Source organism: Sorex fumeus, unplaced genomic scaffold, assembly GCF_029834395.1.
Source record: "Sorex fumeus unplaced genomic scaffold, SorFum_2.1 ptg000097l, whole genome shotgun sequence".
Lineage (NCBI taxonomy): Eukaryota > Metazoa > Chordata > Mammalia > Eulipotyphla > Soricidae > Sorex > Sorex fumeus.
The window spans coordinates 4,102,514-4,114,894 of record NW_026606154.1 but is presented as its reverse complement, the minus strand read 5'-3'; positions in this window follow the sequence as shown (position 1 = coordinate 4,114,894).

Genomic DNA, 12,381 nt, shown 5'->3' with positions numbered 1-12,381 from the left:
ATCTGCACCGAACTCTATTTCCTAGAAGATAATTCTCATGAAACTTATCATTTTAAGGCTGAGCACCATTTTAGCGATAAGGGAATATGGAACATCCAATGATAATCAAGATTATGTAGGCCCTGCTGATTGCATTGTATGTACATGTCTAATGCACTTCATTAGCGTTCATGTGTACTTCTTATAAGTGCCATATGTGTGTGCACAAAAACATGATTTTCTACTCTGAAGAGCAAATATTCCTCCTATTTTGAATTTTTTAAAATGCCGGCTATCTATTGCCACAACCTGGATGGACCTTGCAATTGACCAAAGACAAATACTATAAAACTTTCACTTAAATATGAACTCTAAAATTAAAACAATTTCAGATTTAGAAAACATATCAGTGGAGAAATTGTTGGGGATTGAGGAGATAAACGGGTAAAGGACGTACAAGCGGTACAAATGTCTACCAGTTCTAAGACATTCCCAAGGGATGCAATACACAGCACCGTGTGCATAGATAAACTATACAGCATTACACTTTTGAAAAATTGCTGAGATTAGGTGCGACATAGATTTACTGTGGCCATTATTCTGCACTGTGAACAATGTCAAGGCATTATGTTTTACACCTGAATCTAATGGAAACCTGTTATTTAAATCTTCCATGTTCAAGGGGCCAGAGTGCTAGTCCAGTGGATAGGGCGCTTGCCTTGCACACAGCCGATCCTGGTTCAATCCCCGGCACCCCATATGGTCACCCAAGCACCGCGCTTGGAGTGACTCCTAAACGGAAAGCCAAAAAAACAAAAAAGAAAAAAACTTTTCAAAATAAACCTTTCAGGTTCAATCTGGGGTTTTCCCCTTATTTGGGGGGCCACATCCAGCTGTACTCAGAGCTTTCTCTTGGCTCTGCACTCACCATCACGCTTGGCTGTGCTCAGGGGCCAGATGGGTGCTGAGGGTCAGGTTGGCTGAATGAACAAGGCAAGTACCCTACCCACTGCGTTATCTCTTAAGCCCCTTAAATCTGCTCTTTTAAATAACAGTTATTTTTAAAAATAATACAGAGCAAATTTAAGCAACCAAATGGGCCTTGCTCCTTGATGATCACTCAACCAAATGCCCCACAGGGAGGGGCATGGTCACTGCGTTGGCTCCATTCTGCATCCTCGGGCTGAAAGTGGTACTCAGATGCACTCAGTCAAAGCCCTGACTCCGGTCTTCCCACCCCTAGGCAGCAAGACCTCGAGTCCCTGCTTCTGATGATGCTGGCTGGTGCGGAAATGGACCAGCTGATTTACAGATGGAGGTTCTTGGATCTATCCCAAAGGGCCCAGAAGGGCTGTCTGAGGGAGCTGGATCTTCCTATCAAGTATCTCTTAGTTCCGTCCCGTGCCACAGAACTAAACAGAAAGCTGTATCTGAGAAAGTGTGGGTCTTCTTTTTCTTTTACATTGCGGCTCATTCTTAAGTACAGTGACATTAATATGAGAAGTTCTATGGGTATGCGTGCATGTCCTCATTAAAAGACAGAAATTTAACGAGTGACAGAGTCATCACTAAAACAACTCAGGGGACATACCCACAGGAGTAACTCACTCTGCACTGTCCACATTTTAAGCAATTCAGTCTGAAAAAATCAAAATGCAAATTATTTGGGGGTAGGGACCAGTACCAGAAGTGCATTCAGTCACGTCCGACACACATGATGCTGTTCTGATCAATTAAAATCATACTTCATTCTGTTTGGGCTTTTCAAACTGTTTGTTGCAGAAATATTTTAGGAAATCTTAGAAAGGACTGTGTATGTGAGTATGTATGTATGTATGAAAAAGTGAAATTAAACTCAAGTTGCTTGCTTTGCTGATTGTTGAGTAGAAAGCAGAGGTCTAACTGTCATGCTAATCCTTTCACACACACAAACACACATACACAGAGACAGACACACATACAAAGAACACTTTACGGAAGTACTACTGATTTTCAAAATAACCTTTTGTCATTTTGGACATGGTGCAAAGTATAGAACCATATAATATAAAACCCACGCCAAAAGACTCATCTCCTTTCTTCATTTTCAAAGGCATCAATTCTTTCAACATAAAGGAAGGAGGCAGAGAATGAAAAATGCTTTTAGTCCACAGCATGGACTTTTAAAAAAGCCCAATCTTCTTTGAAACCAACCATAAACAATCCCAGCAAAAGCAAGGGAGAAATGTCTATATTCAAGTGACTATTTGCATGATTTCTAAGACTCACTCCCCTCTCTCTTTCTCTCTGATGAGATTTCTGGTTTAGATGCAAAATCAAATGCTACGAAAGGCCAGTTTTCTGGAGAGTTTTAATGGTGAATAAAAGCATATGGAAGTTTAGAGAGAAATAATAAATTTGTAATATCTGACTTGTGTACAAAGAGAATGTAATGGGAGGCCCCGCATTCCACCGTGGATATATGATTTACTGCCCAGAGCTAGAATTTCAAGAGAAAATAGTGCAGGGAAAATTTTTCCTCTCACATTCCATCACCTCAATAGTTCTCCCTTCAAATGCTCCTTGGCCAGGTTACTCACTCCCCATGACCAGGGGCGCAGAGGACAGATGCCAAGCATTTAATGTGCTTAATCAAATTATATTGAGCCCCAGCCTTGCATTTATCATCCTTGTCAGCAAATAAAAATCTCTCTTCCCTGGGTAAAAATGGGGCACCTGTGAAAACTGTTCTGGGCAGAGTGAAATTCGAAAGTTAAAAAAGTCGTCACAAATCTAGAAATCAAAGAGGGTTAGATTCAGAGGGAGCAGGCGGTTTTTGTTGGGGATAAATGGCAAATTCTAACTCTTTAATTTTAAGTAAATGAAAGAAAAGTTAGTACTTACTCCTAGCTCTTTAGGAATTGATTAGACTGATTCAGTGGGCTGATTCTATAGAAATGATGCCTTTTTGTACTTGAAGTAGAAATTTTTATTCACAATTAATTAAAAAAAAAAATAAGAATCTGGGGTCAGAGAGATAGTACCGGGGCTAAGCGAAGATGCTTGCTTTGCATGTGGCTAGCCCAGCAAAGCAAGGGTTAAATCCCCAGCCCTTGGTTAAATCTCCCACATACCAACAGGAGCAACCCTGGAGCACAGAGGCAGAGGGGCATCCCAAGCTCTGCCAAGTGTGGCTCAAATGCCCACCCCCAACATAAATTAAGTTAAAATGAACTGTGAGTCTGGAAACAATAGCGGAAAACACCTGCTACACGTGGGGGCTGATGGGGTCGGGAAGAGTGTAATGCAGAGTGGAAGTCACTCTGAAATGCAGTTCCAATGCCTGCTTTGCCAAGCAGAAACGCCAGGGAGAGAAGAGAAGAGCCTTCACCTCTGATGCAGGTGGAGGCACGGAGGAATGAGCACACAGTGTCTGTTTGCCAGCAGCGACTCCCAGAGGGGCTCTGGGGCAGGACCAACCCACAGGTGCATGCAATAGACACTTGAGTCTACTGGAGACAGACTCAAGGACCTCACCTCCATGAACAGATAAGCGGCATGGAAGTCAACAAGTAGGATTAGGATGGGGGGTAGAACGCACGTTAGAAAGGTCTTAATGTCATCTACCTGGGACCCGAGATTGGCCAAGAGCATCTTAACAGACCAGACTTACTCTTACTCTTGGGACATGAGCACACAAATAGAGGACGATGAGAAGCAGGGAATATTCGAATACATAATTTAAATGCTTTATAGATTTAAAAATAGAAACCTCAGCAATGCGGACCAAATTTATTTAATACTTAGCTTGCATCAACTCGCACAAGCAAAATAACTCTAAAGGGAGTAATATTAGCCACTTTTTACAGATGAGAGTGAGACGGTATCCCAGATACTACTTAGACCAAGATTTGTGACTTCAAAGCCCGACCATGTGCCTTGCAATATTTTACCACATCCCTAGACTTTTATGTCAAACATATCTTTGCTCTCTGAAAATGACAAAGAATTTAAAAACTACCACAAGCATGCACACATGTCTACAATGTTGGATGCTGTAAAAAAGAGGGAGGAAGAATATATCTACCAGAACTGTAAGAACATGCAACGTACTCATGACACATATTTATCTGTAAATACCACGGAGTCTGGACCTTCTCCAGAAAGAAAGGGAAGTGCCATGCAGGATGGTTAGAGTGTGCTTAAGGAGAAGTTCTAGGGGCCAGAGAGATGGTACAGTAGGCAGTGCACCTGCCTCGCACATGGTTGACCTGGGCTTGATCCCTAGCACCCCATTAGACCCTGAGCCCCCACCGAAGTGACCCCTTGAGTGCAGAGCCAGGAATAAGCCCTGAACACCGCCACATGTGGACCCAAAACAAAACATGTCTTGGTTTATGACTTGGACAACAGAAGAAGAAACACTAACGAGGGATGGCGACAATTTAAGATTGGGCCAGAGTGATAGCACAGCGGGTAGGGCATTTGCCTTGCTTGTGGCCTACCCGGGTTCAATGCTCAGCATCCCATATGGTCCCCCAAGCACCACCAGGAGTAATTCCTGAGTGCAGAGTCAGGAATAACACCTATGAATCTCTGGGTGTGACCCAAAGGAAAAACCAAACCAAACCAAAGATTGGGACTTGACTTTCAAGTGCTTGGGGCAAAGCGGGTGTGTTGGGGAGAATTCCAAATGGAAATGGATCCTATTTGGAGATGTAGGCAGAACAATCTAAGGCATATTAGCTGCTCGATAAATGAAGGCAAAGTCTTGGTCTTTGGTTTTAACACTGAGAGCACCAAGTGATAAGAGGAAGCAGGAGATGAGAAAGAAAGAGGAGGAAGAGGGGGTCCAAAAGGGATGCAAGGACAGAGGGGGAAGGTTTGGGCCACTGGGGGGGGGGTGATAGAGGGATAGTAACTCTGTATGTCCAAATCACGAATGTAGCACTACTGTAGCCGGGCTGCTCAGAGTACAATAAAAATTGAAATGGAAAGGACATGTACGATTAGCTAAAACCATGGTTATTAAATCCACCAGGGGAAGAAAGGTGACTTGGTAGGTGTGCAGAAGAGGAAAGGATGGGAGACTATGGGACCCTGAAGATGATTGCTGCTTCAACAATAAAACCAGAAGAAATGAGAAAGAGAGAAGATCGCATGTATGACCCCAAGGAGGAACCATCAATACTGTACAGAACATGTGAAATGGAAGGGAAATGGTATTTCAGGGTGAGTGAACAGTTGCCGGTATCCTGTGTGGATGAGACTCCCAGTTAGATCAAGGCAACTAAATTACTTGGGATAATAGCTATTTTTTTTTAGCTCCACAAGTCTTTTAGAATTTTATTAAATGTGTATTTTATACATTTCTTTAATCACACAAAGGGATGGATAACCATACGAGTTTCCAAATGTGAGGGTGAGTTAAATCTATACGCTCTCCCAAACCATGACCTGCCATTGTGGTACTCAAAAGATTAAGTGTGCAAAAGAGTGTCTTAAAATTCCCCAGAAAGAGAGAGGGGTAGATTTAAGGGGGACGTTCCTCTACAGGAAAAGGAAAGAGAAAGCAGCGTGTAGGACGTGTGGGGTGAAGTTCTGAGGGTCAGTGGGAGACGTATTTGCATTTCGGCTCTGGCAGTTTCATTATGTTGTCAATTATTACAGTGCAATGTTCTAATAGGAGTTTCATCATGCATTCGAATTGGAAAGAGGATTCATTTAGTCGCCACAACAAATTGAGCTCAGCGGGCTTCATTTCAGGAACTTCTGTGGTGTCAAGTGGTCAGTCCTTCAGTTTTAATTTCTAGATGGATGAGATGCAAATTGCATGATCTTTTCTCCTCTGCTAGTCAAAGCAAATGGCTCCAATTACATTCTAACATACCCTTAACTGGGAGGTAAATAACATTATCAGCTGGGGACGTGGTCGGATGCATCACAAAGAAAAGATTAATTATCTTGTAAAGGTATTGTATTATCTTAATTGTTCACATCACTCAAGCTTTTCTAATTAGAAAAGTAAATATCATCCCGGCAGGTTCTTGCCCCTGGCACAATGGAAAACAAATAAATAAATAAATAAATAAGCTAAACATTTGCATGAATTATGCCTTTCCAAGTATTTAAACTTGATAAGGCCAACCATCGGTTCATACCTGTTTTCCTGTCAACGGCTTTCTTAAAGGTCAATAGTAGTTCTTCTGTAAAAAAGTGACAGGATAACTGTCTGGGGCTAAGAAACAAATGCCAACGTGTGTGTGTTGCCAGCAGGCCTACCAATCCATGGTCCTCCAGCCCACGACTGCTCTGTGGCCTCCCAACTCCAAGATGCTTTTCATGTGCGTTCCTGTTGTCTCTGGCTTCTGCTGACTGTCTACCTAACTCCACTTTAATATCAGGTCTGAAAAATTATGAGGTTGTTGCTCCAGGTCTTGAGACCACGAATAGGTCACTTTACCTTCTCTAAACCTCAACAAACTCACCAATAAAATGAGACTGGAAATGAAAGATAACAATTATGGTAGTAATCATATTCATTGTTATTAATGACATATTTGATTTGAGGACAAAACCAACGCATCCAAGAGAAACCCTCGGTACTGGTGTCCCGGGTACTTGGCACCAAGCCAGAGTCAAGAAACAAATTCACTGGAACCAAATGCATGTAGGAAGCAAACACACACTTCTCTTCTCCTGGCTTTCTGTAGCCCTGTAGCACTGTCCTCCCGTTGTTCATCGATTTGCTTGAGCGGGTCCAGTAATGTCTCCATTGTGAGGCTTGCTGTTACTGTGTTTGGCATATCGGATACATCACGGGTAGCTTGGCAGGCTTTGCCGTGCAGGTGAGATACTCTCGGTAGCTTGTCAGGCTCTCCAAGAGGAGCGGAGGAATCAAACCCGGGTCGGCCACATTCAAGGCAAACGCCCTACCCACTGTGCTATCCCTCCAGCCCAAGCGAAACCCTCGGTACTGGTGTCCCCGTTACTTGGCACCAAGCCAGAGTCAAGAAAACAAATTCACTGGAACCAAATGCATGTAGGACACACACACACACACACACACACACACACACACACACACACCTCTTCTCCTGGCTTTCTATTTCCTAATATTTCTTCCGAAGGCCCAATCCAAGAGCTGACTGACCACAAAAAAAATTAATTGCACAATTTAGTGGCTGAAGTTGGCTTCAGTGAACACAGTGAAGAAACAGCCACAGGGAGAGTCTACTGTCCCTTTGAGACCCTGTTCTTAAGATGCATCCTAAATTTTCCCAGCATTCTCTGAATAAGAGTATGGGCTGGAGCGATAGCACAGCGGGTAGGGCATTTGCCTTGCATGCAGCCAACATGGCCGACCCGAGTTCGATTCCTCCGCCCCTCTCGGAGAGCCCGGCAAGCTACCGAGAGTATCTCGCCCACACAGCAGAGTCTGGCAAGCTCCCCTGTGACGTATTCGATATGCCAGACACAGTAACAACAAAGTCTCCAATGGAGACGTTACTGGGCCCGCTCGAGCAAATCGATGATCAACGGGAGGGCCTTTACTTTACTTTACTTAATTTCAGATGAATGGTTCAGTTATGTGAGTTATTTACACCCAAACTGTTTCCTTCACCCTTGGTGTTACCTTCCTGACTTCATGTCTTGATCAGGACATGCGCAATCAAGAATGGGCTTCATGCCCAACCAAGAATGGAGCCCTCTGGACAAGCTGTCGTGGGAATGGCTAGTTATTCTTCATCAACTCCTGTTGCGTTCTCGACTACACTTAAATTGAGAGGATGCAAACCATTATCCCAAGTGCCATTTCCATTTGCTTGCATTTGGCACCTTGCCCTCCACAACGGGACTGAGGACTGTCACCGTTTCTTCCAAAATTATTACATTAACCCTGCAGCTTCTCTTGCTTGGTATTCAACGCCCTCTACTCCTTCTGCATAATGAAGGCTATCTCATCGAGACTTCTCATTCAAGACTTCAAGACACCCAGTAGGCTTACGATAAGGGATCTGAGGCATTTCCGGTACTATTCGGTTCCAGACACTATCTCAGATGTGCCTAATGCCAAAATAAATGAGAATAATTCTTGTTTACAGGGTTCATCTTAGTTTGAAATGTGTGCTTAAAGTAGCATCACGTTTCTGCTAGAGATGGTGACTTCCCCCTCAGTCATTTTCCTCTCCAAGTCCCCACCTTTGATGAAACAACAATCACATTTTGATCCCAGGTCAGTACTGGAAGAGGAAACTTGTAACTGATCGACTGAGTTCCAGTGGTGAAAATATTTAGAAAGATCATCCAGGATATCAATTCATAATGCAAAGACAGTGAAATATTTGGGAGGGAGGGAGGGAGGGGGGAGGAAAGAAGAGAGAAAGTCTTTTTGTAAATCAAAAAGGAAGAAAGGAAGGAGGAAGAAGGGAGGGAAGGAGAGAGGAAAGAAGGGAGGAGGGAAGGAAGGAGGGAAGGAGGAAAGGAAGGAGGGAGTGAGAGAAGCCAAATATAGGAGTGCTGTGGGCTCAGAGAGGCCCCTGGGGTCCAGCATCATTACCCTGAAGATCAGTCAGATTGCTGAAATAGGGGCTGGAGCGATAGCACAGCGGTAGGGCATTTGCCTTGCACGCAGCCAATATGGCCGACCCAAGTTCAATTCCTCCGCCCCTCTCGGAGAGCCCGGCAAGCTACCGAGAGTATTCGATATGCCAAACACAATAACAACAAAGTCTCCAATGGAGACGTTACTGGGCCCGCTCGAGCAAATCGATGAACAACGGAGGGCCTTTACCAAAAAGGGTAAACTTACGCTTTTCCACATGAGGAGATAAAGTCGTTCGAAAAGAAATATTCAAGTACTGCATAGCCACAGTTCTTGTACAGAAGACTTAAAAATGTCCATTTTCCCATTCAAGTTAATGGCACTTGGCCTTGAAAAATATTCAGAACACATTACCCCACCTCACCCAACAGAAATTTCATAAGGAGGAATGTTGTGTCTGCCTTGTTCATTAAGTTAACCTCATTGTCCTGTATGATGCCTGGCCCAGGACCCAAGCTCAGTAAACATTTACTGCAAGGATGAATTCATCTGGCCACCAATTTACCACCGATGAGAAAACAGGTGAGGACCAAGGGAAATTTAAAAGCCAAAGAAAATCTATTTGCGAATTAGGAGAAGGCTATTCTGAACACAGTGGGAAAATACAAGATTCGATGCAAAGTCAGAATAATCCTGTCACCCTTCATGGATCTATAGTCGCTGTTTTGTCTCCAAATTGATGGTAATTTCCCACTAAATTAGGAGGTATTAACTAATGAAAAAGAGCTGAAATGCTGACTCAGTAAGATTTCAGAAAGTTGGAGGAGTTCCTCTGCCTTAGTTCTTTAAGTTAATGAAATCGTGTTCCTACCCCTCCACCAAACCCTTCATTCAAATGTCACTTTCCTGATTGCTTCTGTTATGTGCCATTGAGTCATGGAGATTTCACGGCTGACTCATGCAGAGGCAAGGTGATAAATCAGAACCACGGAGCAATGTCAGAGAAATCACAGATGACAGACGGCATTTCAGAGAAACGCCCGTGGGGAACCAGGTATTTATTTTCACTTTGCACCAACTACTAAATAGCCCGTCCTTGGCAAGGGGAGTTGTCATTGTCAGGAAGGTAAGGAGTTACTCCTTGCTATTTTGGTACAAAGGAAAGACACATTCCAAATAGAGGATTAAGCTCCTGTGTTGTTGGAGCAAATTCAAACTGGACTTATAAAGCATCAATTTGAAAAGAAAGCAGAATTACTGCAAAATTGGGGGCCTCTGGTGAGGAAAGCCCAACAAGGATTTTTTAGGGATGCCTTCTATAAAGAATTCAATCAAAGTGGGGTGTTAATGGGGGAACTGACTTAAAAAAAAAAGAGTAGAAACCTTTGCTTCCATGAGTCAAGCTGTGCACTAATAGCTCACAACTGACTCTTGGGAGTCAGTTTCTCGTCTTTTATGTCACTGTAGTCTAAAATTATACACAGAATCTACAGTAATATTCAAAATAAAAGCAAAGGATAGCTATGGATTCACAAAGCTCTTAAATGCCTAGTTAAGGTAAGAAATATGCCTTGAATGAGCATGTTCTCAGAAACTACCTGATCAACAATAAGATTCCTCAGCCTTTTATGGGAAATGGCTACGGATTCCAAGGAAAGTTACTGAAATTCAAAAATTGGGTAATCTTGTAAATTTATGACACTTTTAACACACACAATATTCCAGAGGCAAGAACAGATCCCTTAGGATTTACAATGGGTCTATCGTTAAATAATTCCAGAGCATGAGGCTTACATGAATTTTAAAATCTGAGTAAAACTTTGTCTGACTATTGAATTTTTCCTTTTTCTTTTTTGTTTGTTTCTAGGACTTACAGGCTTAATAAAATGACATATTTTTTTGGTGGAGAGGTGCAGTGTGGGCCACAACTGGCTGTGCTCAGGGGCCCCTCCCTGCCTCTGTGTTCAGGGGACACTCCCAGCGGTGACTGGGGGACCAGGTGATGCCAGGACCCAAGGAGGCATTTGCTGCTAACCTCAGTACTCCCCCGCCCATCCTCACAATCACCTTTTCTTGTCCCTCAGCCAGAAATCAAACGTGCTGCAGAATCTCTTCTCTGAAAACAACAGACAAAGAGAGTGGAAGTAAGGTTCTCCAGAGGGAGCAATCCACCCCATTCCACCTTCTGCCGACCTCACGACCCCAGGGAAGGCAGGACCACGGGATGAGCTGTTTACTAACCAAGACGACACCATGAAAGCCACGTGACGCTTTTACGGGAACCTCTCAGCAACTCTGGTGGACGCTGAGAGGCACGCCTGCATGTACAAATGCCCATTCTCTTATGAATTGTGCCAAGAAAGAAGAGCTGAGAAGGCATCTTCTTCCAAATTCTGAAGGGAAACTAGCCTTTAAGTAGGCACTTTTGGTGCACTCTGCATTAAAGTGTTTTAATAGCATCCATTTATCATTTTAACAGCAAGCATTTACGAAAAGGTGTATGACCAGGTGCAGAGAGGGAGAGAAAAAAAAATGTATGCACATAATGTATCCCGAGGCTTAAGTTTTCACAAGACAACGTGAAGTCACGTCAGAAATGGGAAATGCTGTACTTTCCCCCCTTAATTTGCCGGTGGTGTGTGATTCGAGATGGAGCTCTCTGGGTGTCAGTGCTTTGATCAGAAAACGGTCAATGGTTCTTCTGTATGAAGCACTGACTGAGATGCGGCCTAAAGGAATCAGGTTAATTCAAGGTTCCTAAATTAGCCATGATCACAGACCAGGTGCAATCATGATGGTAATGGTGTGCTCAGAAAACCCAGTTTATTCCTGGTTTTATCTGAATGCCAGGGTGATGCGAAGAACCACCACATCCTCATTTAACACAGGCTGCTCTCTCAGAAAACACAGTGACTTGTTGCCCAGTTGGCCTAGGGAATGTCTTCATATGACCCCCAGACCACCACAAGTAGCTTTTAGAGCCATTAAAGCTCATGGCTTCTTTGGAAATGGTAAAGCTACAGTAATCGCATTGAGAAATGTTAGCAAGACATTTCCAAATCTGCTTCCCTTCAAAACCTCAGTGCACTCAGAGGATCACGGTTCATCAGCTTCCTCTGTCCCTTCATCTCAACCACGCCACCATACAGACACAACACGTCTCACAATGCTAGGTCCGCACTCTCGGCCCACCAACTAATGCAGGAGCTATTGTGGGAAGTTTCTTCTTGTGTTAGGTCTCCTGAGGGAGTTCTGTGATCATCCTGCACCTCCAACAGAGGAAGGTCACCTCGCAGTTTGAATGGTCAGGGACACAACCGCTCATAGGAGTACGCAAAAATTTAAAAAAAGGCACAGCAGAATTTAAACATCATCAGTCAAGGGAAGGATGGGGCAGAAACACGGGGAAGGTCTTAAAATGCATGGAGTCCGGGAAAAGTGGACCCAGGATGAATCTGGTGATTACGGTGATCAGGTGAAATGCTGCTTCTTGGTTAACACTGGATCTGTACCAGAGAAGTCCCAGGAACGTGCAGTGCATTTTCCTCATACCTTCACGCTCATGAGCCAAATTTCAGGGACCCCTAAAGATCATCCCAGCTCCACATGTAGCGTGTGCTAACACACAGGTACCTTAGTGTTGTGGAGGAGAAATGACTAGTGCTGTTTGTGTTTTCTTTAAGAGTCAGCAAGTCGACATCGAGGCAGGTCTGTGAGCCAAATCCCCCACAGAGGTGCTAACTCTGCCACTAGACAACCACCGGAAAGGCAGCAGAGGTCCGACTTAAAGGAAGGTGTGCTCGCGCTCCAATAAAACTTTATTAACAAAACGGAAACCAGCCGATCCTTGCTTCATATTATCCCTGCGGCCTGCCTTT